Genomic DNA, 7,719 nt, shown 5'->3' on the forward strand with positions numbered 1-7,719 from the left:
CAGTTGAAAGCCATCGATCGATCGCTCGGGTTCAGTAATGCGTAGCCTACAGTGCAATCGCTCGGGTTCAGTTAGAGCCCAACGCCTCGCTCGGGTTCAGTTAGAGCCAATACCTCGCACACAAGCGCATACGTGTACGAGAGAAACGTGCATCACTCGGCCCCCGAACTCCCACCGTAACCGGCAACTCCCCGAAATTTTCCTCCCCCTTGCTTCTACCATGGTTTTTTCCGTCATGGACGGCCCAAAGAATGTCATGCATCTGCGTCTCTGGCCCTCCCAGGACGAAAAGCCCATTTTTTGTCATGATTTTTTGTCATAGAAGTAGGAGCCCACCACATCTATGATGATACCGGGTTTTGTCACAATTATCGTCATAGAAGTGTCATATGTATGACAGAATTTTTTTTTGTTCGGCCCAAAATGTCACGAATGTGTCTTTTTTTTGTAGTGTTGACATCTTATGACTCGCCGGAGCTGCTCCAATGAGAGAATGATCCATGACAACAGAGCAGTGCCCTGGACGCTGTCTACATATTCCTCAGATCTTCCTCCACACCTCCGACAGCCACCTCTGCCTCAACTGTTTCAGCGACCAACCCAATGATGCTGAGGTCTACCCGGCTACGGCAAAGAGGTTTTACACTTGTTGCATCACTTATTACTATACATTCACGTCGATCCATTAGGGCTATTTTGGTTCAACGGAAAAACATAGCAATAGGGAATTTTCCAATTGCACTCTACTATTCAATTATTCATGCATTTTGTTGAAAGGAATGAAGCAAAACATCCACCTAGACCTACTTTTCAAAATCCTATGCATGGACACAAGAACAAGTGCATTAGTGGCAGAATAACATTCTAACTGTACACACTTTCATATGGTTTCACTTTATTTTGGCCATGTTTCTTTGCATTCCTCTGCTCTTCCAATTCCTGTAAACCAAACACCCAAGTTGATAGAAATCCTGTGTTTACAAATGCTTTGTTTACCATGTGCATTCCTATCCTATTCTGGTGTTTTTCCTATCCCTGCGTTTTTAGAATCATGCAAGCCAAATGAGCCCTTACAGAATTACTTCAGTGACAGGTAGGTGTCGAAGGGAACTTTGTGTGGTTTGTCCTGCTCCTGCCGCAATGTCGTCCACCTCACCTGAGCTGCTCTATCGACAGAAGTATCCACCAAAATAGACATCACGACCCTGACCTTCTTTCGCCGCCTCAGATCTCCTTCCCTGCTGCCGGCACCCACCGCAACAGCATCACCATCATTGACTCAGCGGATGAACCTGAGGAGTACACGGGTCCACAAGAGAGGTCGCACTCTTTTGTTTCTGCTTATGTTATGCATTGCTTAAAATTACCTGCTACTTTATCGTCCTGTTCAACTCTTGGACTCCCAAGTCAGGTCCAAATTAATGTTCAAACTTGAGTTCTAAATTAGTTGTGTGGAACATATCGGGGTAACAATGAATAGTATGTCTGTCTAATATCTGGTTCACCTAGGGTATGCCTATGTTGTTCATCTTGGGTGGGAAACAAATAGTAAAGCAATCTTCATCTGTCTTTTTATTAAATTAAAGCAATCATCAACCTGCTATCATTATTTTTGGATCCATCCACTGGTTGTTACCATCACTCTAAATTTTTGCATGCTCTCCTTACATAATCTCACCATATTTTTTTCGTATGCATGTCAGATATTGTACACAGTCATGCTGAACATGTAGAGAAAAAGAGAAGAGTTTTGCGCGGCAATACAATGTCATGTAGACGTCGCTCCATGGTGGGTTCAATGGAAAACCCTCCCCACTCCACTCCAGATTGTAATCCAGAGGAAGGTATGTGTTCTGAGGCGGATTCAGACGCTGCTAAGCACTCCTATTTACCCCCCGCCCCCAAGGTGTTTGCTCTACCTTGGCATGATGATGTTAGTCATATCATGCATATGTTGCCTTGTAGTGCCTACTTTTGACATCATATATGTCATCTTCTTAGTTTAGACATGTTCTGTAATGCCACCTGTTTAGTTTCTATATCATATATGGGAATTATGCAGTCTCATGTCTTTTAGCCAGCCATAATATATGTGAAATGTGCAATGCTATCTTGTTTAACCAGGCATCATATATTTGAATGATATCTTGCCCATCCTTTTCTTCATTACATTTCCATTTGTCGACAATGTTCGTACATTAAACTACTCTTCCTGTGAATCAGCCATTTGGGTGGGAGATGGAAAATCTGGAGTGAAAACAAGGCCTTCAGAGTAGACAGTGCTACCTATCGAAGCAGATCTCTTGTTGGGTCCCGATAGCTCCTCAGAGATGGATTCAGAGACAGATGACCAGTCCTATTCCCCCTCCGAGGTGTATGCTCTAACTTGGCATGGTTATACTGCTCATATCATGCATATGGTGTCTTGCATTGCATAGTTTAGACATCATATACACAATATTGAACACCATGTTCTTAGTTCAGACATCATATCGAATGCCTTCTGTTTAGCATATAAATCACATATGTGAATTAAATGATGCGATCCTGATTACTTAGATAACATGTAGGTGAATTATGTCATGCGATCCTGTTTAGTTATTCATCATATCTTTGAATCATGTTATTCTATGCTATCCAGTTTAGATAGACATCATATATGTGAAATTATGTCATGCTATCTATTTCAGTTAAACAATATACATGTCAACTATTTCATGCCCTCTTTGTTCCACACTATCTATTGCATCTGTCTCTCATACAATGTCTGTAAATTCAACCATGTTTCCTGTTTATTAGCCATTTGAATTGGAGCGGGTGATGTCAGTATCTAGCGGACTAAAAACACGGTTTTCAAATAAAATAGTGCTACCTCTTGGTGGAGATAGCACCCCGGTTGTACATGCACAAGAACCAGCCCTACCACACATAACCCAAACTCTCGCAGATTGTACCCCTACTGTGATGGACAGAGAACCAGCCTCACCCAATATAACCCCAACCCCAGCTGATAGTAACCCAGTTCCTGTTGACACAACACCATCTCCACCACAGAGCTCCCAAACAAGAGTAGTTAGAAAGGCAGCTCCAGTGCCCAAAGGGCCAGTACTATCACGGTGAACCCCAACTCCACCAGTTAGTACGCCTATTCCTGTGGAGGAAGCAGAACCATCTAGTGGCAGTTTAGCATCTATCGCATTTGATGTTGTTAAATCGTATGTGCGTATCTTCCCATCTTGGAAATATTATACTGAAGATGAAGGAAAATGCTAGTTGCAGGTGTTTGTCCAGGAGTTATGTTTAAGTAATGTTATTCATGGGAATTACTTTGCTTCGTCCGATACATCCTACCTCCATGATGGTTATAATACAACAAATTTTCCCATTTTTATCTATAGAGAAGGACCGATTTGGAAACTCAGGATGAGGTAACCTGTGCTAATACCTCTGCTATCTTCAAAAATTCTTGGTGGCAGTATCGGAATTACCTGAAGAAAACGTACTTCACCGGCAAAGAGACTCATCAAATTCCCTTACGTTCTCCTGAGACACATTTACTGGACGATGACTGGGAACGCCTTGTTGTGTACTTGTCCCGAACCAACAATGTGGTAAGGTCTATGACCTCATTTTCTATTTTTAAGTATTATATTCTTGCATCTTGCTGTACTCTGTTCATGTAGAACAAATTTCTAAACCTGAAGAACAATTGTTCTAATTTAACATTCCATTGCTATCATAGTTCAAAAAAGCGCTAGGCGTTAATTGTGCGTTTTGCCACCGCCTTGCGCTTTACTGACCAAAGCGCATGCTTATGCGCAGTTATGCATAGATTAAGCGTAGTTATGCGCAATGCGTTTTGCCAATGCCTAGAGCCTAGGCGCGCTTAAGCGCTCGCTTAGGCATGCATTTTTTAACTATGATTGCTTTGCTCTTCTATCACTGTATTTACTCATACAAACTTATTTTTAAATTGAAGGATCCAATCGAAACTCCAATGGCACACCAGGTATGTTCATGCATGTTTCTTTAACAGGTTTGCTCTTATCAATAGCTCTGTTGATTTCAATTTCAATTGTGTATACAGTTGACTTTCATATCATGCACATTACTAGCATCACAACAGAGCCAATAGTGTTGTTGTACATGTAGACCCGTGGTACCCATCGAAAATCTTGTTGTGCCGTGTTGTCGGGGGGTGCTGATTCGACCGACACCTATGGGGACAGGGCCCCTTTCGGTTTGGTGGGGGGCGGAGAGCGCACAAAGAGCGGATCGAGGCAGTGCACACGGGCAATTTTACCCAGCTTCGGGCCGCACGGATGCGTAAAACCCTACTGCTGCTTATTTCTGTGTATTGGATTCTTGCTCAGGAGCGATGAACGCTGCCAGACTGAGCGTGAGAGTGTTCCTGGTGTTGAATGAGCCGAACTGGCCGAACCTCCTCTATGTTGCGCCTGGGCCTCCTTTTATACTTTCAAGGGGTCACCGATAGGTGGCAACGTAGACTAGAAGGGTAAAAAATGGAAAAGGATGCGGTAGGTGCAGCTACCGCTACTGTGGATACAGTGCACCCTACCTAACTCTGACGGCAGGGGACAAGGGCATTAAATGCCTGTCTGAGTCTCCTAAACAGTGCAAAAGGTGACCGTTAGGAGCGCCACCGTTTGCCACGATGGGCTTCTCTTCATCTCCGCTTGCCACCACATACCCCTAGCTGCACGGCCTCCTGCCACGTGTGCTTGGGAGAGTCCCAGAGCGACACGTTAGCAGGTGTGCTGGAGCGCGGGCACGAAGTGGGGGTTTCCCGCGGCAAGCTCCTTGCCGCGGTCGTCGTCTTGTCGCGTCCGGAAGCTTGTCACTCGCCGGATCTTGCCGGGACGCAGGGCGCGTCGCGGCAAGCTTTCTTGGTATGCCTTGAATAGCCTTCCCAGCAAGCTCCTCTTGCCGGGGTCTTGTTTCTTCCCGGCAAGCTCCTCTTGCCGGGGCCTTGGTTTGAGTACTTTGTTCTTGAATGGTCTTCAAGGGAACCACGGAGGGTCTTGGCGGTCACCCGGCAAGCCTTGCCGCGGGGCGCTGCAACTGCCCGTGCACGAGTTCGGGGTAATAGGGTACCCCTACTCTAGTACACCGACAGGAGCCCCCGGGCCTGGGCCACACACGGTGTCGAGCGCTGTTGGGCCAGGCCCAAAACAGTGCACGGGCACGCGCGGCCTAGGTCACGCCGCACATCTCTCCGCTCCCACCGCGCACGGCCAGAACGGCACGCGTCAAATGCGGCGTCGTGGGTGACGCGGGCGGCGTGCGCGGGGCTAAGCCCCTCGAGCATGCGTGAGGCCACGATGATGAGGACGGTTCACGCCCTCCCCCCTAAACGGAGGTAGGCGTGGGGGCGCGGTGCATTTACTGGACGGGGCCGGTGCACGTTTTTCGGGATGTCCACTCCCCGCGTTCACGGGGCGGAGCGAGGCCGCGTCATCTGTCGCCTTGGTTCTGCATCCCCGCCATGCGGCTCCCATGCGCTTGGGGTCACGGACGGTGGAGTGGGAAACTGGGCCGTCGCGAGCGGGTTGGCCCAGACTCCCTGCCCTTCCCGTGCCTTGATTCGCTGAGCGGGGCGGCCGAGCCCCCACCTCGCTCCTTTATAAAGAGCGGGATGGGAGCACAGAAACCCGCACTCTCTCATCTTCTCCTTTCTTCAGCTTCTGCTCCCCTTTCTCTCATCTGCCATGGAGAAAGGGAACCCAGGCCCTTCATCGGTGGCGGCGAGGGTCGCCGCCAGACAACGCATCTCTCCCTCTTCCGCGCCCGTGGTGGCAGAGCCAGCCATAAGGGGAAGAGGGAGGGGGCAAGGTCGTGGACGAGGTCGAGGACGAGGTCGAGGCGCTCGGGGAAGAGGCGGACGGGGTGGCGCGTCAGCTTCACCTCCGCCGGCGGCTCCTCCCCCACGGCGGTCCATATAGGGGACGACCCTTGCGAGTTCTTCGTCAGGCTGCGCTGGGCGCCTTGTCGTCGCCTCTGGCTTCCAGCTCCGTTTGCGCGCGCGATGGAGTTGGACCCGCCCGAGACGCTGAGACTGCACATGAGGGGCTGTGGGATCAGCGGCACGCGAGTCCGCGTTGCATTCCCAGCCCCTAATGTGATGTATCTTGATCGAGGGTGGAAGACGTTCGCCCGCCTCCACAGCTTGACGGAGGGGTTTACCCTCCATTTTAAGTTGATGGAGGGCGATCTCCTCTCTGTCAAGGCCTTCGGGTGCTTCGGCACTCGGGCGAAGTGCTGCGTGGACAGCTCCTCCGACAGCGAAGGCTCCTCCTCGAGCGAGAGCGACGAGGAGGGGAGCGACAGCGACGATGAGGGCATCGGGCGGCGGAGCGGCGGGTCCGACTAGGCGTCGGACGCCGCTTTACGCGGCACCGGCGACCCCATCATCCGCGTCGCCGGCTTCTTGAACTCCCCGGGATCGTCTCCTTGGGCGGCTGGCGTAGGGAGGCTGCGGAAGGGGAAGAGGGCTGGCGACAAGGCCGTCAGGTCGGAGTACGAGGGCGTGGTGCCCTCGACAGCGTGCTGACGTCCTGCCGCCCCGTCTTCGAGCCCCGCTTCCAGCGCCGCCGTCGCCGTCCAGCCTTCGAACGACCCCCGTGATGTTCCCTTGGTGTCTTCTGGCACCCGTAGCTCGCCTAGGCGCTCCTTCTGCCATTTTCACCTCCTTGACCTGCCTCCTGAGGAGAGGGACAGGAAAGGGATTACGGGCATCTTATCTTTTTAATTTGTAAGCCTTCGGGCCTTAGCTGTATCTAAAACTTGTAATCCTCTCTATCATGTTTTTCATCCTCTATGGACTGTACCTGAGTGGGATGTTTTTTAATGAAAAGGGGAATGCTTGCCGGGTTATTTGTCTCGCGAGTTAAACCCACGCCAAGGAGAAAATCCTTGGTATCCCTCGGACAGACATTTCATCTCCCGGCAACAGGCCCTGCCGCCTTCCCATGTCGCTCAACCTTTCTCACGCTTTTAACGGAGGTAGGAACGAGGTGGGTGCGGTCTCCTCGTTTCATCCCTTTGCTGCCGCGACTATGACCAAACTTGGCCCCGAGAACGAGCCCCAGGGCCTAGAGTCGAGGGAGCACGGCAGTTTCCAGGAAGAAACGTGGTTTCGCATTCCCCAGTTCATAAGAGGATGCATGATAAGGGATGAAAGACTTATCTGATATTGCAGCCCCCGGCAACTCTGGTTTGCCGTGGACGATTCTTGGCACTCACAGCCCCCAGCGATACTGGCTTGCCGGGAAGGCTTTTATCTTCAGCAGAGAACTTTGACGTTCTCGATGCCAGCTTCCAGCAAGCTTGTTGCCAGGAAGGCTTTCATCTTCAGCAGAGAACTTTGACGTTCTCGATGCTGGCTTCCGGCAAACTTGTTGCCAGGAAGGCTTTTATCTTCAGCAGAGAACTTTGACGTTCTCGATGCCGGCTTCCGGCAAACTCGTTGCCAGGAAGGCTTTTATCTTCGGCAGAGAACTTTGACGTTCTCGATGCCGGCTTCCGGCAAGCTTGTTGCCAGGAAGGCTTTTATCTTCGGCAGAGAACTTTGACGTTCTCGATGCCGGCTTCCGGCAAGCTTGTTGCCAGGAAGACTTTTATCTTCAGCAGAGAATTTTGATGTTCTCGATGCCGCCTCCGGCAAGCTTGTTGCGGGGAAGGCTTTTATCTTCGGCAGAG

Source organism: Triticum aestivum, chromosome 1B (genome assembly GCF_018294505.1).
Source record: "Triticum aestivum cultivar Chinese Spring chromosome 1B, IWGSC CS RefSeq v2.1, whole genome shotgun sequence".
Lineage (NCBI taxonomy): Eukaryota > Viridiplantae > Streptophyta > Magnoliopsida > Poales > Poaceae > Triticum > Triticum aestivum.